General features: G+C 43.5%; 2 long non-coding RNA genes across 2 annotated transcripts; both read left to right on the forward strand.

Moving 5' to 3' along the window:
- The first annotated feature begins 4,426 nt into the window (after nt 1-4,426).
- On the forward strand, nt 4,427-5,325 carry LOC137840754 (uncharacterized). Its single transcript, XR_011087745.1, has 3 exons — nt 4,427-4,925; nt 5,034-5,111; nt 5,186-5,325. It is a non-coding gene; the product is annotated as an uncharacterized lncRNA (long non-coding RNA).
- Nucleotides 5,326-5,337: 12 nt separating this feature from the next.
- Nucleotides 5,338-10,293, forward strand: LOC125977307 (uncharacterized). The gene is made up of 2 exons (XR_011087746.1): nt 5,338-5,457; nt 5,544-10,293. It is a non-coding gene; the product is annotated as an uncharacterized lncRNA (long non-coding RNA).
- Nucleotides 10,294-15,440: the final 5,147 nt, after the last annotated feature.

Raw genomic sequence — 15,440 nt, forward strand, 5'->3', positions numbered from 1 at the left:
AGTAAAAAGTGCTCTTGGCAGCTAGAGAGTGCCGCGTTGACCACTGCGCATGAAGAAATGACCATCTGCAACGTTTGGTTTAGGTTTTAGGTGCATTTTTAATTTTATTGCTTAAATCGCATTTTCTCGACGAGCTGAGCACGTTTTCTGAAATGTGCTCCTCCCGTCACTCTGGTTGGTTGCGCATAGTAAAAAGTGCTCTTGGCAGCTAGAGAGTGCCGCGTTGACCACTGCATATGAAGAAATAACCACGTGCAACGTTTGGTTTAGGTTTTAGGTGCATTTTTAATTTTATTGCTTAAATCGCATTTTCTCGACGAGCTGAGCACGTTTTCTGAAATGTGCTCCTCCCGTCACTCTGGGTGGGTGCGCATAGTAAAAAGTGCTCTTGGCAGCTAGAGAGTGCCGCGTTGACCACTGGGCATGAAGAAATAACCACCTGCAACGTTTGGTTTAGGTTTTAGGTGCATTTTTAATTTTATTGTTTAAATTGCATTTTCTCGACGAGCTGAGCACGTTTTCTGAAATGTGCTCCTCCCGTCACTCTGGTTGGGTGCGCATAGTAAAAAGTGCTCTTGGCAGCTAGAGAGTGCCGCGTTGACCACTGCGCATGAAGAAATAACCACCTGCAACGTTTGGTTTAGGTTTTAGGTGCATTTTTAATTTTATTGCTTAAATCGCATTTTCTCGACGAGCTGAGCACGTTTTCTGAAATGTGCTCCTCCCGTCACTCTGGTTGGATGTGCATAGTAAAAAGTGCTCTTGGCAGCTAGAGAGTGCCGCGTTGACCACTGCGCATGAAGAAATGACCATCTGCAACGTTTGGTTTAGGTTTTAGGTGCATTTTTAATTTTATTGCTTAAATCGCATTTTCTCGACGAGCTGAGCACGTTTTCTGAAATGTGCTCCTCCCGTCACTCTGGTTGGGTGCGCATAGTAAAAAGTGCTCTTGGCAGCTAGAGAGTGCCGCGTTGACCACTGCGCATGAAGAAATAACCACCTGCAACGTTTGGTTTAGGTTTTGGGTGCATTTTTAATTGTATTGCTCAAATCGCATGTTCTCGTCGAGCTGAGCACGTTTTCTGAAATGCGCTCCTCCCGTCACTCTTGTTGGGTGTGCATAGTAAAAAGTGCTCTTGGCAGCTAGAGAGTGCCGCGTTGACCACTGCGCATGAAGAAATGACCATCTGCAACGTTTGGTTTAGGTTTTGGGTGCATTTTTAAATTTATTGCTTAAATCGCATTTTCTCGACGAGCTGAGCACGTTTTCTGAAATGTGCTGTATTGCTTAAATCGCTATTTCTCGACGAGCTGAGCACGTTTTCTGAAATGTGCTCCTCCCGTCACTCTGGTTGGGTGCGCATAGTAAAAAGTGCTCTTGGCAGCTAGAGAGTGCCGCGTTGACCACTGCATATGAAGAAATAACCACGTGCAACGTTTGGTTTAGGTTTTAGGTGCATTTTTAATTTTATTGCTTAAATCGCATTTTCTCGACGAGCTGAGCACGTTTTCTGAAATGTGCTCCTCCCGTCACTCTGGGTGGGTGCGCATAGTAAAAAGTGCTCTTGGCAGCTAGAGAGTGCCGCGTTGACCACTGGGCATGAAGAAATAACCACCTGCAACGTTTGGTTTAGGTTTTAGGTGCATTTTTAATTTTATTGTTTAAATTGCATTTTCTCGACGAGCTGAGCACGTTTTCTGAAATGTGCTCCTCCCGTCACTCTGGTTGGGTGCGCATAGTAAAAAGTGCTCTTGGCAGCTAGAGAGTGCCGCGTTGACCACTGCGCATGAAGAAATAACCACCTGCAACGTTTGGTTTAGGTTTTAGGTGCATTTTTAATTTTATTGCTTAAATCGCATTTTCTCGACGAGCTGAGCACGTTTTCTGAAATGTGCTCCTCCCGTCACTCTGGTTGGATGTGCATAGTAAAAAGTGCTCTTGGCAGCTAGAGAGTGCCGCGTTGACCACTGCGCATGAAGAAATGACCATCTGCAACGTTTGGTTTAGGTTTTAGGTGCATTTTTAATTTTATTGCTTAAATCGCATTTTCTCGACGAGCTGAGCACGTTTTCTGAAATGTGCTCCTCCCGTCACTCTGGTTGGGTGCGCATAGTAAAAAGTGCTCTTGGCAGCTAGAGAGTGCCGCGTTGACCACTGCGCATGAAGAAATAACCACCTGCAACGTTTGGTTTAGGTTTTGGGTGCATTTTTAATTGTATTGCTCAAATCGCATGTTCTCGTCGAGCTGAGCACGTTTTCTGAAATGCGCTCCTCCCGTCACTCTTGTTGGGTGTGCATAGTAAAAAGTGCTCTTGGCAGCTAGAGAGTGCCGCGTTGACCACTGCGCATGAAGAAATGACCATCTGCAACGTTTGGTTTAGGTTTTGGGTGCATTTTTAAATTTATTGCTTAAATCGCATTTTCTCGACGAGCTGAGCACGTTTTCTGAAATGTGCTGTATTGCTTAAATCGCTATTTCTCGACGAGCTGAGCACGTTTTCTGAAATGTGCTCCTCCCGTCACTCTGGTTGGGTGCGCATAGTAAAAAGTGCTCTTGGCAGCTAGAGAGTGCCGCGTTGACCACTGCATATGAAGAAATAACCACGTGCAACGTTTGGTTTAGGTTTTAGGTGCATTTTTAATTTTATTGCTTAAATCGCATTTTCTCGACGAGCTGAGCACGTTTTCTGAAATGTGCTCCTCCCGTCACTCTGGGTGGGTGCGCATAGTAAAAAGTGCTCTTGGCAGCTAGAGAGTGCCGCGTTGACCACTGGGCATGAAGAAATAACCACCTGCAACGTTTGGTTTAGGTTTTAGGTGCATTTTTAATTTTATTGCTTAAATAGCATTTTCTCGACGAGCTGAGCACGTTTTCTGAAATGTGCTCCTCCCGTCACTCTGGTTGGGTGCGCATAGTAAAAAGTGCTCTTGGCAGCTAGAGAGTGCCGCGTTGACTGCTGCGCATGAAGAAATAACCACCTGCAACGTTTGGTTTAGGTTTTGGGTGCATTTTTAATTTTATTGCTTAAATCGCATTTTCTCGACGAGCTGAGCACGTTTTCTGAAATGTGCTCCTCCAGTCACTCTGGTTGGATGTGCATAGTAAAAAGTGCTCTTGGCAGCTAGAGAGTGCCGCGTTGACCACTGCGCATGAAGAAATGACCATCTGCAACGTTTGGTTTAGGTTTTAGGTGCATTTTTAATTTTATTGCTTAAATCGCATTTTCTCGACGAGCTGAGCACGTTTTCTGAAATGTGCTCCTCCCGTCACTCTGGTTGGGTGCGCATAGTAAAAAGTGCTCTTGGCAGCTAGAGAGTGCCGCGTTGACCACTGCGCATGAAGAAATAACCACCTGCAACGTTTGGTTTAGGTTTTGGGTGCATTTTTAATTTTATTGCTCAAATCGCATGTTCTCGTCGAGCTGAGCACGTTTTCTGAAATGCGCTCCTCCCGTCACTCTTGTTGGGTGTGCATAGTAAAAAGTGCTCTTGGCAGCTAGAGAGTGCCGCGTTGACCACTGCGCATGAAGAAATGACCATCTGCAACGTTTGGTTTAGGTTTTGGGTGCATTTTTAAATTTATTGCTTAAATCGCATTTTCTCGACGAGCTGAGCACGTTTTCTGAAATGTGCTCTATTGCTTAAATCGCTATTTCTCGACGAGCTGAGCACGTTTTCTGAAATGTGCTCCTCCCGTCACTCTGGTTGGGTGCGCATAGTAAAAAGTGCTCTTGGCAGCTAGAGAGTGCCGCGTTGACCACTGCATATGAAGAAATAACCACGTGCAACGTTTGGTTTAGGTTTTAGGTGCATTTTTAATTTTATTGCTTAAATCGCATTTTCTCGACGAGCTGAGCACGTTTTCTGAAATGTGCTCCTCCCGTCACTCTGGGTGGGTGCGCATAGTAAAAAGTGCTCTTGGCAGCTAGAGAGTGCCGCGTTGACCACTGGGCATGAAGAAATAACCACCTGCAACGTTTAGTTTAGGTTTTAGGTGCATTTTTAATTTTATTGCTTAAATAGCATTTTCTCGACGAGCTGAGCACGTTTTCTGAAATGTGCTCCTCCCGTCACTCTGGTTGGGTGCGAGAGAATAAGTCAATGCGGCAAGCTTTGATGTCTATTCATATGCAAATGAGTTAGGAAGTCATAAAATTTTATGACCTATTGATGTTAAGATTTATGGCTTTTTTTTTATTGGGGGGTCATAAATCACCCTTGGGGGCATCAAGATGGCGCCAGTCATGACGGCGCCATCTTTGATTGTCGCCATTTTGGTTTGCTGGCGCCATTTTTAAGATGTGGATATGTATGGGCATGTATTTTTATGAATCAAGACAGGTGCAGCACCTGAGCTAACTTTGCTAACAGCCCTCTGAGCTACCTTTGCTTCCGGCCCGTACGTGTGAGCTTGAAGAGAGCCTTTCTGTTAAGAAGAGGAAGAGGAGGAGGGGTTTAGAGAGGCGTCATTAGAGGTGGCAAAGTCATTAGAGGTGGCAAAGTTGGCTTCAAGAGAGTTGCATATAATTTGAGAAACAATAGCTCAGCCAAAGTTATCTGAAAGCGGGAGACGCATGTAATTTGGTAAACATTGCTTTAGAGGATCAAGGGGGTTTTGGAGGATCAAGGGGGGTTTTGTTGAGAAAATCACACGGCTACAAGTCGCAAGGTGTTGGTGCATAATTTGACAAACAATACTGGGTCCGACGATATGAGAAAGACCTCTTTGATGCGTCATCAGCAAGCGGCCAAAGTTATCCGATTTCGTGCGACACGTGAGCTCATAGGCGTGGTCTTATCCCCGCCGAATTTAAAGTTTGGTGTGGACGAGCATCATTTTGGAGAAGACAAGACAAGACAACCCATCGCTCGGACCAACGGGGGTCGAAGCGCGTCAAAAAGCTGTTTTCGAGAATGGTTAAAGGTAAGTCATTTTACTACATTTCTCACAATAATAATAATAATAACAAATAATAATAATGATAAATAATAATAATAGGTTATTTTATAAAACAAGATGTATTGTTTACAGACAACATCGTTTTTGCCGATGTCCACGCATCTTTTGACGACGATTTTAGCGACGTTTACCTAACACAATCAGACTACGGTGAGTCAATCGCGCATCTAAGATAGTTCATATAGAGGGTATTAGTTGCTGATTTTATTTTTTGTATGCGTCAGATCTCCTGGCCGCTGCCACTAGAAAAAACAATCGGCCGACACAAGCTGCCTCCGACCGCCATATTGGAGCAGTCGAAACGTCCGACCGCCATATTGGAGCAGTCGAAACGTCAGCGCCAGCGCGACCGGCGGCATCAGAGTCACGTGCTATTGTTGAAGCCAATCCAATCTCAACCCGCACCGTTCAGCCGGAATCAGCGACGGACTCAGAACTAGTTGAAGCTCTGTCTACTTACGAGGGCTTGAAGCATCATCAAGAGTCGACAAACAAAGTTAGAAGCATTTCCTTCTATGTTATCATTCGACTTGCTATTTTTGATAATATAAAGGGTTAACCGTTTTTTTTGTTTTTTTATAGCCACTTCCAGGTGAGCGTCGTGACACGAGAGACAGGAAGAGGCGGGGGAGGAGGAGAGGGCACCCCTTCTACAACACGCACCACTCAACCAGCAGGGGGTCTCTAAAGTGTCGTGGTAACTGTGTCTACAAAAGACGGTTACAAGAGTGTTTTAAGATTATACGTGCTCTTACAGATTTAGCCGAATCAAAATAGGTTTGTGTTGTTTCTGTTGTGTTTTGTAAAAGAAAATATAATGGATCATCCAAACCTTACGTCAACGGAGTCAGATTTCTTAGCAAACATTTCTGAAATAGATTTACCGTCATTTAGCGGGCCAAGCCAAAGAAGTGACACACCAGAGCTAGATTTATCAAACGTTAACAATACGTCTACGAGTCAAATAACAGATTTGCTCAACAATGTGACCGCGGCTTTGTCAGAGGGGGAGAGACCAGACAGTCCTGCTATTCTCACTCATTTACAGGCTGTCATAGATGAATTGAACAATCAGAGTATGAATGAAGGTCGACAGAGTCCGACACAAATCCCGTCACAATTGCTAAACATGATAGCGGAATTAAACAACCAAGCTAATGGCAACAACGGGCGTATCAGTCCTGACATTCCTGTGCAGTTGCTAAACATGATCCAAAATCTAAATACACAGCCTCTGGTTGACCCGTTGACCGCTAACACTGTCGATTCATCATCGTTTGCTGTTGACAATGTTCAGCCGATATTTCAGCCTAACAACTGCTCTGTTATAATTGATCACGAAATAGACGTTATTGACAACAACACACCAGCATTTCAACACACGCCCCAGCAATCTAACAACGGTTCTGTATTAGCTGACCAACACGGCGGTTCTATTGTAATCAATAGGCCACATTTCAATAATGTAGAGGTAAGGCGACGGTTAAATATACCATCGCAACAGAACATTAATGATTTTGCAACCTTCTACCTCCAGATTGAAGATAAAATAGATGATGTCGTGCAAGAGGTAGCTAGCAGGGCACAAACAGGTGATGTAATTCAGATAGAGCTTGCGGCTGGTAACGATAGAGCTCACATCTACCAGCAAACTAGTGATATAAACTCTATCAGAGATAATGTATCAAACTTGCTTGAACGTTTAGCCCAATCAAACACAGAGCTTCTGGCTGATGAGGGCTTAGAGCTCATTGTACAAATAGTCACACCATTGCGTGGTGGCGGTGGAATGCGTCGAAGGCTGTTGAACACTACCAACAGAGAGATTTTGAGGTTGAAAAAACGACACCTATACATACCTCGTAATACAGACAATAAATTGTGTTTCGCTCTCTCACTAACCTATCTGCTAAATGACACACTCACGACAAAACAGGCCACAAGACAAGCGCGGCTCTTACATGAGAGTGTAGGATTGGATTGTCAAACACCTGTGAGTCTGGGCGATGTCCATAAATTTGAGAAAGTCCTCAAACGGAAAATAACTGTAATGTATCGAAAAGAGGACTGCCGCCCCATGACCTTTTTCGACACGCGTTACCCCAAAACAGATAACGATACCTTATTTGTCTTAAATCTTGAGGGCCATTTTTACGGCGTGAAAGCGATTGAGGCCTTTGTCGGCCACGCATTTTTTTGCAGGCATTGTTACAAAGGGCATGAGAATTGGCAACAGCACCATTGTGAAGGACACTGTGGCGTTTGTCTTGATCCATGCTGTAAACAGCGAGGGTTTAAACCCGTCATCTGCCCCGACTGTAACAAATCTTGTCGTAATGAGGAATGCTTTATCAAACATAAAGAGTCTCGATCAATGAATCGTGTGAGCAACTGCACTTCATACAAAAAATGCTTAGAGTGTGGTCTTCACTATTATGTGAAAGCTGATGGTACCGGTGCTAAACATCGCTGCCCCGTTAAAAAATGCGCAGTGTGTGATGAGATCATAAATCAAGATGACGCCTTGTTGAACCCTCACATGTGCTACATTCAGCCCATCAAACCTCAGCCACCGTGCAAAAATGTAGTCTACTACGATTTCGAAACTTATGTAGATTCAGACGGTTTACACAAACCTTTTCTCATCTGTTGCGAATCAAATAATGGACTGGCGAAGCATTGGTATGGCACAGATTGTGTTGATGAATTTCTCAGATTTTTCCGAAGGCCACGGTTTAAACAAACTACGTTTGTTGCACATAATGCGAGAGGTTTTGATTCATACATACTGATAAGGAGAATGCTTGAATTAGGTCTCAAACTCGACATTCTGATGCAAGGGAGTAAAGTTCTATCATTTGTCGATTTAGACACAAAATCTCGATTCATAGACTCTCTCTCATTCTTGACGATGCCTCTAAGCGCAATGCCTAAGGCCCTGGGGTTTGAAGACAAATCAAAGGGTTACTTCCCACACAAATTCAGCTCTTTAGAGCATCTAAACTACGTAGGGTCTCACCCTGACCCCACGTACTACGGCACCGAGCGAATGTCACCCTCCCAACGATCAAAGTTTGACGAGTGGTATGCCAAAGAAGCTAGCAATGTGTTTGATTTTGCTAAACAGGCAATAGCCTACTGCGAGAATGATGTTGATCTGTTAATGCAAGGGTGTGAAAAATTCAGGAGTGAGTTTTTTGAGGCCACCGGAACAGATCCATTCAATGCGGTAACAATTGCGTCGGCGTGCATGAAAGTTTTTCGAGCTAATTTTCTGACTCCTCAAACACTAGCCATTACACCATCAGACAACTATATGCGTCAGTACAAAGCTTTCTCGCACGATTCTATTCAGTACATGCAATGGATCATGCACAGCCAAAATATCCAAATTAGACATGCGTTGAACGGTGGTGAAGTTAGGATAGACAACTACTTTGTAGATGGTTATTGTGAAATCGGGGGCGTAAAAATAGTGTTTGAGTATTTTGGTTGTTATCACCACGGCTGCGCAGAATGCTTCGACCTCTCTAAAATATGCCCGACAACCAAACGCCCTTTTCAGGAGAGGTTTGATAAAACACAAAAGAAAATTCAGGATCTACAGCTTAGACAGGATGTGTACCTTGTAATTATGTGGGAGCATGAATGGTTGCAAATGAAAAAGATGGACATAGAGGTGAAGGAATTCCTTAAAAAAAACAAATTTCCTACACCGCTCAAACCGAGGCAGGCTCTTTTTGGGGGCCGAACAAACGCATTCGTTTTAAAATACACGGCAGAGCCAGACGAGCGTGTGTTGTATGTTGATGTGACATCATTATATCCTTTCATCAACAGTACAGCCACATACCCAATCGATCATCCAACGATTATCCACGGTGATTTTAAAGACCCTAGGTCGTATTTTGGTTTCATCAGCGCCACAGTCAACCCACCCCGTGGTTTATATTTTCCCGTTCTACCATTCAAAACAGCTAAAGGTAAACTCGTCTTCACACTGTGCCGCACATGTGCCGAGTGTAACAACCAGCAGACGGCTTGTACACATAGTGATGAGCAAAGATCGTTAACAGGTGTTTGGACAACCCCTGAATTTGTTAAGGCACTCGATCTCGGGTACACGGTTGCGGAAATTACAGAAGTGTGGCATTACACAAGAACGAGCGACACAATTTTCCGTGATTACATGCGAACATTTCTAAAAGGTAAACAAGAATCTTCAGGTTACCCGCCTCACGTGGTCAACCAAGCTGACAGAGAAAGATACATAGAAGGGTATGCCATTCATCAGGGTATCCAACTCGATCCTTCCAAAATTGCTGTAAACCCTGGCAAAAGGCAAGTGTCAAAACTCTGTCTTAACAATCTGTGGGGAAAACTCGCGCAACGTGACAACATGACAAACACAAAAATTGTGACAAAATCAGAGGATTTTTTTGAACTTTTGTTTTCAGGTCTGTACAATGTGAAATTCTTCCATTTTATCAATGAGAAGCTCTCAATTGTGCAGTATTGTATCAACATAAACAACGAGATCCCCGCCTCAAAAACATCAAACGTGGCTGCAGCGTGTTTCACAACAGCCTATGCACGCCTAAAAATGTACAGCTATTTAGAAATTTTACAGAGGCGTGTCCTTTACACAGATACAGACAGCCTCGTGTACACTGTGAAGCCAGGTGAAAGTGTTCTCCCGCTAGGTGATTATCTGGGTGATTTGACAGATGAGCTTTCGAACGACAGCATTTTAGAATTTGTCTCAGCCGGCCCCAAAACATACGCTTATAAAACACGAGGGTCATCTCAGACGGTCATGAAGGTAAAGGGTATCACACAAAATCACGAAAGCGGTCAGAGCATCAATCTCGACAGCATGCTCAGTTTGGTTCAAGGCTACCTCGATACAGCAGGTGCGACCTCAGATGTGCTTTACGCGCCCCAGCATAATATCGTTCGCGATAAGAGAGGGTTTCATCTCAGAAACGTGTCATTTTCCAAGCGGCTTCGTGTGGTGTACGATAAAAGAAGGCTGCTAGAGCGAGGCACCACTGAACCGTTTGGCTACTGATATTTCTATCTATCCATACGTGTGTCTGTGTGTGGAAATGGCTTTTAATCAGATTGAATTCGACCCCAGATTAGAACTCCCTTTTTCATCTCTAGTAGCAGGGCCTTCGGGTTGTGGCAAGACTTTCTTTGTAAAAAATGTATTGCAAAATCCTGAACATGTTCTGAGAAAAAAACCTGATAATATTGTCTGGGTTTATACTTCATACCAGCCAATGTACGATGAGCTCAAAAACCTGAATAAAGACATTGTTTTTATCAAGGGGCTGCCTGAATCTTTTGACGACGAGAAGCTGTTCCCGCCACAGCAGCACCATCTGTTGATTCTGGATGACGTCATCTTCCAAGCTTCGGATAACCCTGAAGTGGTTCGAATATTCACCCAATATAGACATCATAAAAATTTAAGCGTTATAATGCTAACGCAGAATGTATTCCATCAGGGGAAATTTAGCCGGACTATTAGTTTGAACAGTAATTATTTGATTTTGTTCAAAAACCCCCGCGATAAACTGCAGGTGAGTGTCCTGGCGAATCAAATTTCTCCCAGCAACCGGAAGTTTTTCCTGGAATGCTTTGAAGATGCTACAAGAGAGCCGCATGGGTATTTACTGGTAGATTTGACACCTTCATGCCCAGAACAATATAGACTACGTACAGGTGTACTACATAACCAGTGGCCTGTCGTTTATATACCCAAACAATAAAGCGATGACGAAGCTTTTAAAAACAAACGCACCGTTACTCAAATCTCTGTTTACATCCAAGCCGGCCAAACGTAAGCATTTGCTACTCAGAGGCCCCAGTAGTTTGGTGAAAGCATTATGTGAGATTGCTCTAAATCTTCTTAAAGGACATGTACCCTTAAAATCAAAACTTTACAAGAGACTTAAAAAGCAAAAGAAAAATATCCGCTTTTTGGCTGATAAGAAAAATACTTTGAAGAAGAAAAGAGCTGTGTTAGTTCAGAAAGGTGGTTTTATTTTACCGTTACTGGCCGCTTTCGCACCTGTTCTCGGGAGTGTCATTAGTGGCTTTATGAACAAAGCATAAAATGAGTTTGAAAACGGCTCAGAAAATGTTCCTGATTTCGCCTTATCAGCTCGAGAGGCTGAATCGACCAGCGCCGACCATCCGTGATACAGCAGAGCATTCTTTGGATGAAGAGATGAAACAGGTTTTGGATAATAAAAATTTAAATCAATATGAAAAGATCAAAATTTATCAGACCTTAATGCAGCGTTACTTGGGGTTGGTCAAACAAAAAGACTCCGAGCAAATTCCTATTACGATTCGCCACGAAGACAATGAGAGGGGTGAAATAAAGGCCGCTGATGAGAGCGCAACTGATGATATTCTGGACGCCATAGGTCCACGTTTCCGACGCAATGCCAGCTATGTGCTGAAAAGACTATCGGCAGAAGATGTAAGCTGGACGCCGTTAAGTGAATTTGTTTTTAGAGGAAAAACTATCAAAGGCTCCCATATGAGCGATCTGTTGAGACATTTGTGTACGAGTGGGAAAAAAATCAACGAGAAGCCGGTAGGATGGAGTGAATTTCTCCGAACGCTAGCACGGTTAAACTTGCCGGAAACAAGCATCTCCAACCCCTTGGCTCGCGCAGATTTTAAACGTTTAAAATACGCTACAGGTGAAGATGGGGATGTTTCTTATGTAGAAGATGTAAACATGATGAATAAAAAAAAAAAAAAGAGGACATCACCGGTAGTAAAATGGGTTAGTTATTAGATGACACTATTGTTGTTAGTGGAAAAAACAACGCATGACTCTGTAACTCTCTTTAACAATGTTTATTGAATAAAAGAGATTTTATAAAACATTAACATGGTTTCAGACAATGACATTTTTTAAATTTATGCAACGAACATGATGTTTGCCCGCCGCACATCCGGTCTGGTCTTCGACATTTTTTGACAAACTCTCTAACCATCGCGTCGTTATGGAGAGGGTCGGAATTGTAATGAGTCAGCACTTCACGATAAGTGTGCCCCCATCCGCGTTGGGTTAAATAATACACACAGTGTTGACCGCAGGTGTCTGTGAGCTCGTGCTGCAACTGCCCGTTCTGATAGTCGATCCGTTTAGAATGCTTCTTCAAAAATCTGTATATACTGGCCGGGTAGTACGACCCATTCGGTGGTAGCCCAAAAGGATCAAAGAATGTGGCCGAGCCGTCCGATTCTAAAGTCAAAGCGAGCCAGTGCTCTCCGGGTAAATGTCTTGGATGCGTATTGACTATGTAATGTTTCGGAGGCGTGTCTCTGACGTCACCTAGCTCATCCGATGCGAAAACGCCTCCAAATAAGGTTCTCTGCATCCGGGTCATAATCATGTCCAATTCACGGCCGTTCATAGCGTTAATAATAGTCCATCAATACTTCCCTCTTAGCATTAATCTCTATAAGCGAATCATAAACCGCGTATACAATGAGGGTTGCTGTATGCGGTAATGGGGTTCTGAAGCGCAAATCGAGTCTCAGCACCCCGTTATTGATCGGCGTTAACGCGCCTGAGTCATCCACCTGACTTAAATTGAAAACAAAAAGTGAATAGCCCTGAGTAAAATCCTGTTGGTTTATACAGAGAGGTAAATCTTTTAGAAAACGCCCCGTTGCTGTGTATAAATTATGAAATTCACGTGTACATAGTCCAGCTTCGAAATTGGGCTGAAAAGGTTTGGCAGGTATTTGTCGACCTTCGTGGCTGAGAGCTAAATACTCTATGTTATAATGCAAAAAATTAAACGGGTTTAAATCTCTCCGTCCCATAAAACTGTTGTGGTTTACGAGAGCTAATACAATTTGCTTGGGGATGTGTCCGAGGAAGAGATTATCCTGCTGACAGATTCTCGAGTTTTGCGGGATACTGAAGGTTTTCATGTTTACGCGACTGACGGGATAGAGAGCATTACCTTTTTGTAATGCGGCGGCGTGACCTATAGCTACAGCCGGTGAGATTGATACTTTTTTCACAAACAGGGATGCTCCTAGTATTTTGAGACACGAATCACTGTCTGGAGCGCTCATGAGACAGAAATCATCAGAAGCTCTAGTTAACTTTAGACGCAGATCCACATTATTCAGTAGATGGCGTTCGGAAAAGAAAATATCTCCATGAAGCGGTCCCATAAGATGAAATTCACGTGAGCCTGCAATCTGTTGTGCGCGCCGCACAAAACCAGCGTTAGCCACGCCCTCTTCGAAAGAAATGGAGTCCATGCGCCCCCTAGAGTCTTTTGCGAACATTCCTGCTGTGAATTGCGACTCCAAAGAATCGTTTGAAAAGTTTAACAGCAGCTCGATGATGGATCTGTAGGCGTGCGTGGCGCTAGATTGTGAGATTAACCGTCCACCCAACGAAATATCTAATTGACTAAAAATTGTGTTTATAGGAAAATTCACGATGCCGACTTGTTCTTGCGGTGGAATATTTGTCCCATCCCTACGCGTCACCTTTGCACGGAGATGTAGTAAAGTGTCGGATAAATCTAAATATTTTGAGCCGTCCCCGGGTATATAAAATTCTATTGGGCCTTGGTCCACGATTGCTGTTAACGGTTGGAATTCGACATATGAGCTATCTTCTATGGAGAGTTGCGTCAGGGGCGCACTAAACAGATCCAAACTTGATAGCGCCGCCTCTTGACTTTTAAAATGTAGAAGGGCCATTTTTTAAGAGAAAATATCTGTCTTGCTTCTTCTCCGCTTTTTTCTGACAACTGGTCTGAGACGGGTGGAGGAGCGTCTTTTCCTTTTAACGCTTCTTTTTCTCCGCCCCCCAGGATGGATCGTCCCACGTGACAATACAGCAAGCCCGGAACCTTCTTGCTCGGGGCCCTGTTTCTGGTGGATTCTTTGAATGACGCGCCCCGCTACATCCGTTGCTATGTTTTTAGCGGCTGCTTGAAGATGCGGCTTCGCCAAGTTAAACCCGTTTTTAAACATAGGCATCACAAAACGAAATAATTTTGCAAAAATAGACCCAATCCCTCGTCCGTACTGCACAGGGCTGCCCGAAAAACCGGCTTGAAAAGAGCCCCCCACTTGTGTTTCATAATAATCAACAAAACGATACAAGTCGGGATGCATTGACGATGACGTCATTTTTTTAATTTATTATTATTTAGATCTAAAATGCAGAGTGAGAATAACCTTCCCGTATTCGAAATCTATCGGGTTGTTCTGGTCTGTTCGTAGGTAAACCGAAATGGTTTCAATATGGCTCCTGCACACATCTAAATAGTAAACCGGATTAAAAGTTTTGTTTACAACTTCACCGTATCCGCCTTCCAGAGGCAGAGTTCGTAACATGGGGGCGTACGCGTCACCAACTGTCTGATGATGTATAATGTCGGTGTAGATGAACATGAAATATGATCCGGCGCGTATATCGGCAGGATGTTGTGCGTTGACGCCTTCCGGTTTGAGTGACAACCAATTCTCTGGCGCCATTCCGATAATGTACGCCAGGGGGCTCTTGAACATAACTCTCAATCCTTCTTCGCCCGAAAACATGAACCTCTGTTTGTGCTGATCAAATCGGACGTCAATCTTTTTGTTACTCGCTTTAGTTAATAGAGTTTGAATGTCCAAAGCTAACGAGTCATAATTTTGATAAACACCTCCCCTTGTTTTGAGCAAATGTCGAATTTCTGATGAGTCGTCTTGGAACGTATCACCTCTAGGGGGCGGATTTTTAGGTTGTTTTAGGTAAAAGTTCCGTTTTTTCTCAGGAATGGTGGGTATTGTGTTGATGTAGGAAATCTCGCATAAACCGACCTCCCACGAACCTTTTAAATCGATATGTTGAGCTAGTTCGGTTTTGAATTCTGTGAGCGTGTTTGAGCTAAAAAGATGCACACTTGCGTTTGACGCTAATGTGACGTAGAATTCTCTCTGATGGTCACCCATCTTGTAATTTCCACAGAATGGCCGTTTTAGAGACCGTCAGATGGTTTTAATACTCTTTGTGGGTACCCAACTGTCGAATTTGGCTGGCCAGCCCACCCAGTGAACGAGGGACTCGCGTTTACCTGCCACAGTACGTGATTTAAGAATTTTCTGTATGCGAAAAATTTTATTTTTTTTAATTTTTACTTTTTGTAATTCCTCTTTGTAGAAGCTGCCTTGCACGGGCATACCATCCAAGTCCGATATTTTATAGACGGGAGGAACGCGGTGGAGACGCTGTCTTATTCTGAAAATTTCATCCGTGTAACTTTGTAAATAACCTTTTTCAAAATTCCCTTTTATTTTGGAAATTCGCACAGTGTCACCCGGTGCGAACCGGAACTTGCATCCCCGTTGAAAAGGATTTTTTGAGTAGAGGTTAGTGAAAACGATATTCTTATTCTCTTCGTTTACAGCGTTAGGTGTCATTTTTATACT

The sequence above is a fragment of the Syngnathus scovelli genome, chromosome 11 (assembly GCF_024217435.2).
Source record: "Syngnathus scovelli strain Florida chromosome 11, RoL_Ssco_1.2, whole genome shotgun sequence".
Lineage (NCBI taxonomy): Eukaryota > Metazoa > Chordata > Actinopteri > Syngnathiformes > Syngnathidae > Syngnathus > Syngnathus scovelli.